Source organism: Psammomys obesus, unplaced genomic scaffold (genome assembly GCF_907164565.1).
Source record: "Psammomys obesus unplaced genomic scaffold, mPsaObe1.curated_primary_1811, whole genome shotgun sequence".
In the NCBI taxonomy this organism is placed as follows: Eukaryota; Metazoa; Chordata; class Mammalia; order Rodentia; family Muridae; genus Psammomys; species Psammomys obesus.
This window is the reverse complement of record NW_026590628.1, coordinates 414462-429350: the sequence shown is the minus strand read 5'-3', so window position 1 is coordinate 429350 and position 14889 is coordinate 414462. Positions and strand designations below refer to the sequence as shown.

The window sequence follows — 14889 nt, the reverse complement described above, 5'->3', positions numbered from 1 at the left end:
CCCTATAAAAGAGCCTGGATTAAAGTGAAACAGGAATGAAAGCTGCCTGGGCGTGTGGTGCCTGCTACAGCAGTGCTGGTTAGAACAGCCCCAGGCCTAGGCTTTGGGAGAGATTTACCAGAACAAGCATGAGGATCAGTCTGCTCATGAGGACCAAACCACCTTCAAAAAGGTGCTGAAGGCTTCCTTGTTTCAAGGCTAACTTCATCTCTATTCCTACGAAGGTAACTTTGTCGGTGAGCTATCACCAACATCACTTTGGTAGATGTGCCAAGAGGGTACAGCTCCACAGTTGACTTCTTGCCTGCCAAGTGTACCAGTCCTGTGTTCCATCCCTAGCACTCCCCCAGACCACACACATCTCCGACAATTTAGTCTCAGGCACATGACAATTGGAGAGCACATTCAAACCACTGCAGGCCCTTTCCTCCATCACCCCAGCACCCAGTGTCCTCTTTCTTCATTTTTTCCCCTCAAACACTAGCCACCCTACACAGCTTGTCTTATACTGTACTCCCGGGAGACAAGTATAATTAATTTTTGCTTTAAAATAATTAATTTCAGTTGAGTGTGGTGACACATGCCTGTATTCCCCAGGACCCGGAAGACAGAGAAAGAGAATTGTCACATGTTTGAAGCCAGCCTGGACTGTATGTCAGTTCAAGGTCAGCCTAGGCTATCTAGCAACACCCTATCTCAGTAAATAAATACATGAATAAATGTGTTCACTTGTGTCCAAATATTTTACCTGTAGAAATTCACAGAAAACATCCAAACATCCTTTTTAAAAATGCACTGGAGAGCCAGGTTTTAGTGCAAACCTCTAATCCTAGCACTTTGGAGGTAGAGGCAGGCAGATCTCTGAGTCTGAGGCCAGCCTGGTTTACAAGGTGTTTTCCGGGGCAGCCAGGGATGTTACAGAGAGAAACTATATGTCTCGAAAAACACAAAACAAAAAAATGCTCTGGAGGGCTGTTGAGATGACTTACCAGATGGACACTTGCTTCCCTTTTGCCTGTTGTCTTCAAGGAAAATGGTCCCTGGGTGTACTAAACGGGCATTATACTTAGAGAACACCATGTGCCGAGTCCCAGTGTTCAGCCTCTGTATGTCACACAACGACTCAGTGATGAAGAGGTTTACCCTCAACAAAGTTAGCTTATTTTCACAGTAAGGGCAGCCTTTAAAAAGAACCAAAGACAGGTATGGCACACATCTGTAATCCCAGCACTTGGGAGGTGGAGGCTGGAGGATCAAGGGTTGGACATTATTCTCACCCACTGGCGTAGTTTAAATCCAGCCTGAGCTATATGAGACCTTGCTTCAAAACAAAACTGAAGCGTAATTTGGACCAGAGTCCTGTTCCATAGTCTTGAACACTGTCGTGAATGTGGCTACACCCTCATCCTTAAATGAAAGATACAGGCTTTCACTAAAGCTTAACCCTGAAACCTTGCTCTCAAATCTGAATGTATATGGAGTTCCTGCTGGTAATGAGGACCCTTAAAAACCCAGTCATTAGTTCCAGGACAGCCAGGGTGACATGAAAAGATCCTATCAATAAAAATAATAATTTAAAAATTCTCATCAGATGAGACTCCCAGACATTCTGGTATAATTGTCCAAGAAAGAATTATTGTCCTAGAGGGTTCTCAAAGGCATTACCTATGAGCTTTCCCTCGTTTTTGCTAATGTTGGGAGCCTTTCTCTAAGAATTACAGAAACACTAGATTTAAGCCAATGGTTCTCAGGCCACAGTGCCTTAAAATTGTGTAGAGGACCTGTTAGACACATACTGTGAAGCATTATCCTTTAAACTTGTTTAAATTTGACAAGTCAGGATAATATATATTTATGGTGTACAAAATGTTCTGATGTATATTGTGGAAAAGGTAAATGAAGCTACAAACCATATCTGTTAACTCACACACTTTTGTTTTATGGTACAAACCTTTAAAATCTCTCAGCAACTGTCAAGCATGTGACACATTATTAACCATACTCTTGTTTAAACAGCAAAACTTCAGATTCAGCCTCTACCTGGATATCTAAAGTTGGACATTTTACTCTGTGTGAGAGATTCAGCAGCAGTGTTCCATCAATTAAATTTACACACTAGAAGCTATCCAAAAACAAGAAAAAAAGAAAAAATACAAAAAAAAAAAAAGCAGTTTCTAGACTACACAGTAATTTAAGCCTATGAGCCCAGCACTCCAGTGAAAGGATATATTATAATTTGGGATGCTTTTTCATTCACCCACTCTAGCTCCCAAATAAATGACAGAGACTTATTAGATTTATTAATAAGCTTCAGATAAATAACTGGGCAAATACAATCTATTCCAACTCACCTAACCTATTCTGGCTCTGTCCCAGTCATGTGCCCCCAGTTAACTTGCCATATTAGTCCTGCCTGGGCTGTTTCCACTTTATCAGGTCAGTTCATCACCATGTCCTTTCCCTACCTCCTGGTCTCTACCTGAGACTCAGAGACTGGGAATGCAAGTTCTACCTTTCTTCTGCCCAGTAATTGGCTTTCAGCAACTTTATTAACCAATCAGAGATAACTGCAGAGCAAAGTTTATACAGCATTGATCAATATAAATGACAATGAACACATCTGGAATGCAACCAGACCTCAGGGCACAGAAATCAGCCTCTGAACACAGAGCAACAGACCAATCCCCAACATTCCCCCCCCTTGTTGTCTAAATAATAAGGCACTTCTTTTTACACTAATAAACTACACACAATAAGAACAATTATGAAAACTATCATGTAAGAATTATACTCACAATGTCCAATCCATTCATCAATAACTATACTAAGAGATTCTGGAAAATCTAGTAATACCAGAAGAATGGCATACAGCTCTGATTTTTGAACTGAATTATAAGGACTCTGAACTACTTTGCTTGTTTTTTCTGACTTATAACCTGCCTTTCCGGATGTATTTGTATCAGTATAGAATGTAAGGGTCCCAGAAATTGGAGTCCCTTTTACTATATGACAGAGAATCCAATTAGTTCTTTTTATAAACTGAAGTTGCTTGCTTTGGGGGGTATTTGTTGTTAATTTCTCCAAAAAAAATTACTGCAAGCCCTTTGCCAATGTTCATTTTCTGTCCCTAATAAGGCAATCTCAGAATTAGTAAAAGGTGTCACAATTTCTGTGGGCTCTATTCCTGTTAATTAACAAAGTCTCGTTTTACCTTTCAGAACAAGTCAGAAGCCTTTTCTATGTAGGTTTTTAACTTTTTATTTTGTGTGCTAAAAATATCTGTCCTAGGATATAATCTTTTCTCAGCATAAGTTTCTGTGGGTGAATGAGCAGATGACAAGATATGTAAAATACAAGCCATCTTTGGATCTAAATGATCTATGTGCTTTCTCTAATTTCTTTTCTACCAGAGACAATTCTTTCAGTGTCAGCTGATAATTTTCTTGGACTATTTAAGCCCTCATTACTTTGAAAGGTTTGAAATAAATTTCTTAGCTCTTGAATAGTTAATCCAATTGTGGGCCTTAGCCAATTAATATCTCCTAACAATTTCTGAAAATCATTAAGAGTTTCATTGGTCTTTCCTGATTTGTACATTTTGTGGTTGAATTTCTTGCAGACTTACACCCTAGATAATTAATAGTGTCTCCTCTTTGTATTTTTTCAGGAACAATTTGTAATCCCCAGAAAGACAATTTTTGTTTACTTCCTCAAACATATTTTTTTTTAAGGTGAAAGGATTTTTACTGTGAATGAGAGAGAGAATCTAGAGGAACCTGGAAGAGTCCAAAGCAGAGAGAGAGAGAGAAAAAAAAAAAAGCCAAACATATTTTCTAAGGTATCTTTATTTAAATCAGCCAGCAGAATATCATCTATATAGTGGTAAATTGTGGACTGAGGAAATTGTTTACAAGTTATCTCTAATGGCCATTGTACAAAATATTGATACAAGGTAGGACTATCAACATTTCTTGGGACATGACCCTCCACTGGTATCTCTTAGTTGGTTTTTCATGGTTAAATGTGGGTACAGTAAAAGCACACCTTTATTTTGTTTCTTAAGGGGTAACACAGCTGGTGTTTTATCAGCAATGGTTCACCAATATAAAGAAGAAGATTCAGCCTTTGCTGAACCTTGCTTATGGACAGCCTGGACAGTCTGTTAACTGTCTTTGATAGCATTTTTACACTATGTTTTACTTGGGATAAAGTTCCAACTTCTTGAAATTGGATATCTACCTCCTGAAGGGGCCAATCTGGAGGCCAAGATTTTAGTGAGATTATAGTTAATTTGCTCTAGTATTTATGATTCCTTCAATTTATTTATTTAATTTATTCCTTCAAATTATTTATAAATACCTTTAGTTTGGGCCTCTGACCATCTATAGGAATTTGCCAAAATACTCATTTCTTAGCCCCTTCTGGTTTTTTGGTTTTTGTTTTATCTATGGAAGTTGCTTTGACTTTGATATCTGGCTTTTTAATGTCTATCTCCAGAGCGGTGGTGTTTAATTGTTTTGTGGATTCGTATCTCCACTGTTGCCCTGAAAATAGCTGGTTTGAATTTGGTATTGCGGCTTCAAGAGGCCATCTGGGCATTTTTTGATAAGGGGTCAACCCATTTGTCTGCTGTTGATCTACTTTCATTAGTCCAAGGTCAGCCTTTGCCACACCTTTTGCATATTCCAGAAGGCATAGGCTCTTTTTTGGAATTAGTTTGGTTCTTTTTGAAATTCTTTTTGAGGTGGCCTTTGCTCACCACAATGAAGACAATGGAGATTCTGAATTTTCTCAAAATCTTTAGAGATCATTTCTCCTATTAAGATCATAGCACGTGAATGGGATCTCATATCAACAGTACTTCTAAACCATTCGTCTTTCGGTGCTGATCTTGACTTTAAGGGCCGGATCACCTCTTTGCATTCAGCACTAGCATTTTCAAAAGCCGAAGATTCGATTAGTGCCTTCCTAGCTAGTGGAGCTGATCTCCTCCAGCTGAAGTCAATCTTTGTAAAAAGTGAATGTTTCTTTTGGAACTTGTATAATCAGAGTACAGGGTTCAAGCCTTTCTCCTGTTGTTTCAACCTTGTCCCAAGCATTTAGGGCTGTCATGTGACATAATGCCGTGGCTGCCTCATCGTATACAACTTGCATCTCTATCTCAGCATTCTGACCTTCACCTAACAGCTGATCTTCAGGAACATTTATACTTCGGGCCCTATTTATCTGTTCTATATCCCTAGCCTCTTTTCTCCACCATGAATGCCATTGTAACTGCACACCAGGTTCTAATATTGCCCTTGTCATATCTTTCCGGTCTTGGGGGTTATTCCATTTTGGATTGGCCAAGAAAATATTTGCTTTACAAATGGTGAATGCATTCCAAAACTAGTGACACTTCCTTTAGATTTTCTCAAATCCAGCGCATCCACAGGGTGCCACCCACATTCTTCACAATCTTGTGGGTGTCCACTGTCTCTTGGCCTTTGTTGTACACTTCCTGCATAAGCAAAGCTTTTCTAAACTTTGGTTGACTTTCCTGATTTTCACCCTCTGTCTCTACCGTATTTACTTATTTATTATTATTATTATTTCTTCTAAGGCCCGTGTCCATTTTTCATACCTACCTTTTTCTTGTATCTCTGTCTTAGCACTTTTCTCATTCTGATTTATAATTCTTTATAACTTTTGTTCTAAGGCTTGCCTCCATATTTCATTATTCTATTTTTCTTCTATCTCTGATCTTAGCGTTTTCCTCATTCTGATTTGTAAATTCTTGTAACTTTTGTTCTAAAGCTTGTCTCTCTTTTTCATTTTTCTTTTTCTTGTTTCTCTAAAGTCCTCTTCTTTGTAATGGCATAGAAACAAACCCATTACTAAAACAGGAATTAGGATTACCAACGTGATAATAATCATAACTGGTAACAGGACAGCTTTAGTTAGGTCATTTATCTCTTGAACCATTTAAAATAGCTCTACATAGAGTCCAAAAGCTCTGTGTTATTTTGCTTTTCATCTTTATGGGCCTTGTTTCTTTAAATTTATCAATTTCGAATTATTTACACCTATGAATTTCCATACCCAGTCTCTTCCCCTTTTTCAGCCCCTTTTACCTTGCCAGTTTAGCTGTGACAGAACTCTTTTTCTCTGTGTCTGAGCTCAGACCGGGTGCAGCAGCCTCCTAGGCTGGAGTGGGCCCCGCTGCCGCCTGTTGCGCCCCGGGAAGCGCTTTTGCTGCGGGGTCAGGGAGTGGGGGTGGAGGCCCTACAGGAGCTGCCCGGGCTGTTTCTGCTCCATCAGGTCAGTTCTCCATCGCCCTCTTTCCCTCGCGGCCCTGAGGCCCAGAACGGAAGTCCCTCCTGTCTCTCTTCGGCCTAGGAGTTGACTGTCGATGACTTTGTTAACCAATCAGAGATAACTGGGGAACTAAGCACCCGCGAGCTTGCACCGAGGACCGCGGCGGGCCAGGCTGCCGTCCCGGCCGCGCTCGGCGCCGCCCCGGAGGCGGAGGGTTCCGAGCTGTGAGTTTCAGCTCAGTTACCCACAGGAACTGTGGTCTACAGCGGGAGAACCCTCAAAACCAGCGCTCAGCCAGGCGAGAAGCCGTAGAAGGCCGCGAACACCGTTTTGAGATAGAAGTAAGAGATGAACAGAACTGGTGCTCGCAGGTCAGGATGGCCGAGCGGTCTAAGGCGCTGCGTTCAGGTCGCAGTCTCCCCTGGAGGCGTGGGTTCGAATCCCACTCCTGACAACTCCTTTTCTGAATTTTTAAGTCAACTGAAACGTTCTTTCTCAGTAAACATTTTTTCTTTTTTTATGTTTTCGCTATAGTGGAAGGTGGAAGCACCGTGTACTTAAAAGATAGCTTAAAAATTAGAGATTTTAACATTTTCTTTGTCTCTGCTTGTCTGTACACACAAAAATTTAGATGAATGTTAGTTACCTCATAATTCGTGGCTCTTTACCATCACTCATGCCCACATGGTTACTGGCTAAGACATCTCATTGGTCTGAATGTCATTTTTTTTTTTTTTAAGGTTTCTGATTTTGTATTTGTCATGATTTCATATGCACTTATACTAGTTAAGAGCCTCCAAAAATACAGAACTGGTGTGTGTGTGTGTGTGTGTTTATCTAGCATCTCTCTATCTACTTATCTACCTACCTACCTATCTATCTAATTTAGCATGAAGACACGGCTCACAGTTATTGAGGCTGAGAAATATGACCTGCTGTTTGTAAGCCGGAAAACAAGAAAGCAAGCGGCATGGTTCAGTCCAGGTAGGAAGGACTGAAAATCCAGAGAGTTAGAGGCTATATATAAAGTCTGTCAGACCACGAAGTTCCTCACTCCCACCCCACCATCCCCACACCCAGGCCAAGGCTGGATCAAGCCCATCACCCTGGAGAGAGCAGCCTACCGAGTTTGGTTTTGTAAGTCCCAGAACGCCAGAGACCCCATGGCTGATCAACTCGACATTTTAAATTAACCAGCACACGGCTGACGGTCAGGCCAGCATGGGCTGGTCTCTATAAAGATTCAAGCGAACAGGACAGGTTGAGCCCCAGCCCAGGGGGGTGAACAGACTGTTAAAAAGACACAAAGTGGGTATGGGGCTGTACACCGTTAATTTAACCAGCGGTGAAGGCAGGGAGATCAGAGATTTATGGCCATCTTCAGCCAGGCCCGTCTGAGATAGAGGAGACCTTGTACATCACCCGGGAGGCCGAGGCAAGCCAGTTGTCAGTAGACACTTCAGCCAGTCAAAGTCAAACAGAAACACTGAAAAGAGCCTTTAAGAAAAGTATTTTATTTGGGACATTTGGAAATAAAAACAGTTCTAGTTCCCTTTCTGTTGCTCTGATAAAGGTGAAAGGATTTGTGTCGGTTTACAGATTGCAGTTCGTCATCAAGGGAAGTCTGCGCCTGAACCTGGAGGCAGAAACTGGAGCAGAGAGCATGGATGAAGGATGCTTACTGCCTTGCTCCCCAAAACATCTACCCAGGGTGGCACTGTGCAGTGTGCTGAGCATTCCCACGTTGATCCTTAACCACTCAAGCCCACCATCCAGTCTGATGGAGGCAGTTTCTTCGGTTGAGGTTCCTACTTTGTGGCAAAGTTGCAAAAACTAATCGCTGTAAAGTCTAAAACATAAAACAAGACACACAAGCACAGGCCAAGGTGTCTTTCGGTAAATCTGAGGATAGGGGAAATGTTGGTAGTTTTATTATGACAAAGAAATCCATATTGAAGGAAGTTCATTGGCACTTCTAGGGTGTGAACTGAAGTTCCCTCAAAAAAACAAAACAAAACAAAAAAACAAAACAGTCACATATTTGTGTTGAAGATTATGCTTAGTCAGTCCTGTGTGGTTTGGGCAGTCGGCATGTTAAAGATCAAGTACCCAAATGCTCTTGGTCTATCTTTAGCCCCTTTAATAGCCACTATCAACCACATTCTGAATAAAGTATCTTGTCTCCTTTTGGAGAAAGAGCTGTGCTTATCAAGTGTTTGAGGGAACTCACCCTGCCATGGTTGGCTCGGGGCAGCAGTAATGAGGTAAAGTTAGCTTTTAGATCAAAATTAGCCCTAGATCGTGGACGCGCGTGCCTTTGCTCCCAGCGCAGAGGCAGGGGCAGGGGCAGAGGCAGAGGCAGAGGCAGGGGCAGGGGCAGGGGCAGGGGCAGGGGCAGGGGCAGGGGCAGGGGCAGGGGCAGGGGCAGGGGCAGAGGCAGAGGCAGAGGCAGAGGCAGGGGCAGGGGCAGGTGGAGATCTGTGAACGCCTAGGCCAGCCTACAAAGCAAGTCCAGGACAGCCAGAAATAGTTAAAAAAAAAAAAAAAAAAAAAAAAAACAAAACATCATGTCTTGAAAAACTAAAGATCAGAATTGGCATGCAGTTCTATTGACAGTTGCGGAAAAACAAAATAAACAAACAAAGAACTGTAGTCTTAAAGAGAAGGCAGGCTGTTTCCGAGAAGTGGCCAAGTGGGGCAGCCCCTGGAAAAACCTTCTGTGATCTTAACACCGCATGCCTCCGAGCTGTTTATTAGACCCTCCAGGTAAAAATGGTACCTGAGGGCTTAGTTTCTGCAGTCGGCATGGAGCAGATGAGGCAGGTTGGGTAAGAGGAGGGGACAGTGAGTGAAATGTCATCACTGGAGGGTGGTCTTTGCTCTTGAGAAAGGGTGTTTATGGGCAGAGAGGAGAAACAAACAAACAAAACAAAACAAAACAAACAAACTAGTTAATCAGAGAATTCACCTTCTCACAGTCATGGCTGCTTACAGGGGATCAGAAAGTGTGACTACTTCCTGAGCTGTCCCGCAGACCATCAGGACGCTCTGTTTCCACAAAACCCATAAAGCCAGGCATGTGGAATTTTCTTTGCCAAGGGCTGGGAGCAGGATCTTGGGAAGGGAGTCGGCAGCTACACCAGTGAGCCACTGTCTCCCTGGTCGTGGTGAGAACACTCAGCTAACAGTAAAAGTGGCTTTTTTTCTTCTTCTTCAGATTTCTCCATTTCTTCATATTTCAGAATTTAGGGGAAGGCTCCCCTCTCCCAAGTCTAATTCAAGTCTCCGTGTTTCAGCCTCACTCACGCTGACAGGTTGACCCTATGGATGTTCTCAGGAACACAGGCTTTCAGATGTTCCTTTCCAGAAAGCTCTGAGCACAATACAGCTTTGAAATAAACTATGCGTTGTTCTAGATGGTTGTCGGAGGTGCTGCAGGGCTATCCACAGCAGATTCCCAATCATTTCTATAAACGGGTTTAAAAAAATAACTGAAAGAAATAACCTGCCGGGGGCAGACTGTGGGAGTACAGACTAGAATAACCGGAGGTGCTGTAGTTCTTGTAGTTTTTTGCTTTCTGTATGTTTTCCCTGACAATTTTTGTGTTTGTGAGGCGGAAAGGTACTGCGTGGGACAAAATTATAGGAACGCCAAGAAATGCGTATTTGTCCTTAAGGAAGTGACCTTAGGTTTTATTATTTACTTATTTACTTTTGTAAATTAAAATCCACTTTACGATCCACTCTTGGTGCGGTTCGGGAAAGTGCATATGAAGATGATTTTGAGGTTACTCTTTGGAAAGGACGTATCTTACGAGCTCAGAAAAACCACAAAAAGGCCCCGCTGGGATTCGAACCCAGGATCTCCTGTTTACTAGACAGGCGCTTTAACCAGCTAAGCCACGGAGCCGGCACACGGTCTGCGCTTCAAATCAACAAAGAAAAGGAATGAATGCAGCTTTTGTTGCATGTGCTCTTAGCCGGTTCGGTTTTTGTTTCTTTCTGTATTCAAGATGACCCTGGCGGTCCCTCAGACCTTAAAAATGGTCACCGCTTCTCTCCAAAGATCTAAGAAACTGCTCAGCTGCAGGAAAGCCGCTGGGGTGGGCGGGTGAATTACGTGTGCAGGCTGGATACGCAGGAAGGAAGCTGTCCCAAAGGGCAGGACCTCTGCGGCTTATCATCACGCTGATAAAAGCGCCACCCAGCCCTTGAGCAAAAGCACGTAGGTGAGACCCACAAAGACAGATTCTCTCTGTTTGTGTGTGTGTGTGTGTGATCCACTCATGTTGATCAGAACATTCCCAACACCCAAACGGGTCCACGCAGCAAGCAAGCTTTTATTATTATTATTTTCTTTTCTTTTTAATTTTATGACTGTTAAGTTAAACTGAAATTTAAGATTTTTGATAATTTTATAACTGCCCCCATTTTCCCCCTGCAAACGTAGGTTTTAGCGACCTCCTTGTTGGTCCTAAGATTAACAAAAAGAATTCCAGACTCAAGCCTTAAAAATTCAAGACTTCATAATAAACAGCCTATTGTTAGAAAGGTGTGAAAGAGAGGCCGTTGTGCAGCTTCTACGGCGGGAAAGGCTTCTTATAATGTTTATCCAGAGGGTCTGATTTGATAAAGGGCCGAATAAAGAGCATTTGCAACATCTGTATTGTCCTGGGAGCTGTGTATCTGTGCCTGCTTCCAACTCAGTCAGTTCTCTGTTAAAATAAGTCTATTCTTGAAGTACAGTTCAAACAAGTTTACAAACTGTTGCTGTAGTTGTGAAAGTAACTTCACAAATGAAACCTGCAGTTACAATTGGTTGGTTGGGCTTCCTGAGACCTGTTGTCCCAGAAATGATGCTGAATTCAACATTTCAGCATTTCTCAACTGTGTTGGTAGTTGAAGAATTTAACTAAGGCGGTCAAGCCATTGAATGACAAAGGAGGGGAGCAGGGAGAGTCTGTGAGTACTGCTGATCTTACTTTCATTAGAAGATTTATGATGCATGAACTCAGCATTTATGATCTAGGGCCTGGATGAGATAAGCACCTATTTCTTTTATTTTAATTTTTAAATGTGTGTGTGTGTGTTCTCGGTCTTGCTTGAATGCTGGCGCCTGAGGAGTCTGGAAGGAGAGTTAAATCCCTAGGATCTGGAGCTAACTTGGCAACTGAGCTCAGGTCCTTTGAAAGAGCAGTACTTAACTGCTGAGTCGTCTTTCCAACCCCTGCTTTTTAATCTTAGAGTTAGCCATCATATTGTTAATGCTGCATTCAAAGGCTCAGTCACGCAGTATAGCTTTAACTAAACTGTATTAGATGCCAGTCAACAAAACCAACGTTGTATGTGGTGTGTATTTCTCCTTTGACTGAAAGTTGGCGACATTTGCATGGAATTTCTAAGAAGTCAAAGAAATTGTTGACCGTGAGATAGTTCTTGGACAAAAACAAAACTCCAATCAATCCTTTGCAGATATGTGTGAATTTGGGCTCATACCTATAATCTTAACACTTGGGAAGTGAAGGCAGGAGGATGAGAAGTTGAAGGTCATCTTCAGCTGTAGAGAATGTGAGGTCAGCCTTTGAATAGGAGACCCTGCCTCAAAAAATCAAAACTAGCAAGCAACAGAACTATGAGAATGTTATTTCCATGCAACCTCCACTATGACTAGGAAGGCAGGCTCACAGAAACCTCATGATGACTCTACTCCACACATCTGAGACTAAAGACAGTCTTGAGCCCAGTGTCACATGCTGCTCACAGCAGAGAAAAGAAGAGAGGCAGACAACAGTTTCTCTTATGTTGGAGCCAAACCAAAGAACAGTAGTACATCGAGACACAGGGGGAGAGAGTTCATCACAGCGATAATGCATCAGCTTTGCCAAGTTACAATGCCCAGCTGTGTAATTAAACATTAATGTAGATGGTCATGGTGGGTCTGCTTAGAGTCTCAGCTACTCAGTAGAACAGCTGCAAAAGTTTTCATCCTGTCAGTCATGTAAGGCAGTTAACAATGTAGTCTTCTGCTGATTCTGATTTTTTCTGGATTTGGTTTCTCTGACTAATACAGTCACTGACTAGAAGAAGCTGGATCTCTCTCTCTCTCTCTCTCTCTCTCACACACACACACACACACACACACACACACACACACACACACACGCCCCAAATAAGGTGAAAGAATGCCTTGCTGTAGACATGGCTTAGTAGATTGAAGCAGCCAAGAAAGGCCTTCTAAATTTGTGAAATGAAGGGAATTTGTATAGATTAAAACAAGAGCACAGGACACATGGGCGGAGCATCCAGCCGTCTGGGTCAAAGCCATCCTGGACACGCAGAATGAGCCCTGTGGCGTTTAGAGAGGCCCTAGGATCTGGCCCCCTCTCTGTGTGTGATGGTGTTAAACTGGATGTGGAGGCGCTGGACTTTGCTTCATTACCGGAAGGCCAAACACATGTGCATGCTGTTTGTTTGTGTGTTTGTGTGTGTGTTTGTGTGTGTGTTTGTTTGTGTGTGTGTTTGCTTGTTTGGGTCTCCGGTAGAAAGATAGTTGGAGCTGATAGGAAGATGACCTTCACCTTTTGGCTCCACCTCCTCCACTCTGGAATTTTAACAGTGTGCTCCCATGACTGACTTTCTGTTGATCACATATTTCAATGTAACTGGTTTCTTTTTGAAATCTTTTCTTTTTTTCTTTATATATAATAGCATTATTTTGAGATGGAGTGGAAAAAATCACCAAATTAGCTCAGGAGTCTGTGTATAAAACGTCATGAGAAAGAGCCCTATGTTTGGGGAGAAAGTTTGAGTAGGCTTCCCTTAATGCTTACATGTAAAAACAGCCACGGGTGTGCAAAGGGTTGTTGAAACTATATGCACCCAAGCTAAATAAATAGCTTCCTAATCTTAACGTGTGTAGTGTCAACACCAAGCAAGTCAACTCTGTTCAACAGCCCCCGATTTATTCACGGTGCCTGAGAACAGAGATAGTGAAAGGCTAAACCACACATATGAAAACCATCTTTGCTTCGAAAGTAACCAAATGTGTACCAGAACTGACAAATGTGTACCAGTTCCCATCAAGGCATCGTGCTGAGATGGGCAGCCAGACTGCCTGCTGCTCCCTTGGGGTTGGAGGTCTCCTATATGGAGACGAGGAAAAAGATAAAAGAAAACAGCAAAAAGAAACCCGAAACACTAGGGAACTCAACGGCATGGTCCACTTTCCTTCCATGCTGTATTGTTTTCCCCGCCAAATCCACCACAGTTTTATCTAGAGCTGTCTGTGTCGGAACCGCCCTGGTATTTCCTGGAGGGCAGGGGGGAATCTGTCTCCTTTACAGTTTTTTCTCCCGTGCATCTAGCAACGTGTGTGTGTGTGTGTGTGTGTGTGTGTGTGTGTGTGTGGCAGAGACAAACCTAGAAGGGAATAAAGATAAAGGAAAACCTAAAACCCATTTCCCTAAACCAAACCTAAGCCAGGAGGGCCGCGCAGTCTTAAGCTCTGAAATAGAATGACTAGTTGCCCCACCCAGACGCTACGTGTGCGGGGCCAGTGGCGCAATGGATAACGCGTCTGACTACGGATCAGAAGATTCCAGGTTCGACTCCTGGCTGGCTCGGGGTGCGCCGTTCGTTTTGTTGTCGGGCAAGGCGATGGCGTCCCCAGGGTCTCTGCGGAGCCGCGACCCTAGGCTGGCTTCCTCGCCGGTCCGTTTTGGCTGTGGGATGATCTTGAAGCTGCCTCTTCCGCCGTTAAAATCTGCTCAGGGCAGTTCGTTTTAACAGCGAGGGTGTTGGCAACACCGAGACAGTTGCGGAAGAGAAGGAGCGCCGGGGAGCTGGTTTCCGTAGTGTAGTGGTTATCACGTTCGCCTCACACGCGAAAGGTCCCCGGTTCGAAACCGGGCGGAAACAGCGGGGCTTGTCCTTTTTCGATATCGTGGAGCTAATTTTAAAACATTTTCATCGCTTGTACTCTCTTTCGCTCCCAGAGCGCTTCTGTAGCTTGAAGCTGCTTCTCTAGGTAAATTTGATTTCCAGCACCCCGATCCTAGGCCTCTTTTCAGGGAAGTGAGGAGAAAAAAAAGTTTTCATAGGTTAAAAATATATATCCTGTTAACTGTGGTAGCTTATGTTTTTATCCTAGCCCTGGAAAAGCTGAGGCTACTTGGTGAGACACTGCGAAGGGGAAAAGTACTCTTCTGTGTTATAAAATAGTGGGAAATTAGCGATTTGACTGAGATTTATCTTAGTTGTACACTTGCCTAGCGCATGAGATGACAATGACCATAACAATTCCTTTTTTTTTTTTTTTTTTTGGTTAGATAACTGTTTCAAGGACATTTGAACTACTGACCTTCACTTGTAAAGAACTCCTCCAAGTTCCCAGGTTTAACTCTTCTCCTTTTTTTTTCAATTCAAGACAGGGTTTTTCTGTGTAGCCCTGGCTGTCCTGAACTCACCCTGTAGCCTCAAGAACTCAGAGATCCATGGCCTCAACCTCCCCTAGTGCTGGGACTTGAACTACCACCCAGGCCAGCCTCAAACTCCTGATCATCCTCCTCCTCCTCCTCCTCCTCCTCCTCCTCC

The 14889-nt window shown here is 43.0% G+C and overlaps 4 non-coding genes across 4 annotated transcripts; 3 read left to right on the top strand and 1 right to left on the bottom strand.

Moving 5' to 3' along the window:
* The first annotated feature begins 6668 nt into the window (after positions 1-6668).
* On the top strand, positions 6669-6751 carry Trnal-cag (transfer RNA leucine (anticodon CAG)). Its single transcript has one exon. It is a non-coding gene; the product is annotated as a tRNA-Leu (tRNA).
* A 3382-nt stretch (positions 6752-10133) lies between these two features.
* On the bottom strand, positions 10134-10207 carry Trnat-agu (transfer RNA threonine (anticodon AGU)). The gene has a single exon. It is a non-coding gene; the product is annotated as a tRNA-Thr (tRNA).
* Positions 10208-13846: 3639 nt separating this feature from the next.
* Positions 13847-13919, top strand: Trnar-acg (transfer RNA arginine (anticodon ACG)). The gene has a single exon. It is a non-coding gene; the product is annotated as a tRNA-Arg (tRNA).
* Positions 13920-14141: 222 nt separating this feature from the next.
* On the top strand, positions 14142-14214 carry Trnav-cac (transfer RNA valine (anticodon CAC)). Its single transcript has one exon. It is a non-coding gene; the product is annotated as a tRNA-Val (tRNA).
* Positions 14215-14889: the final 675 nt, after the last annotated feature.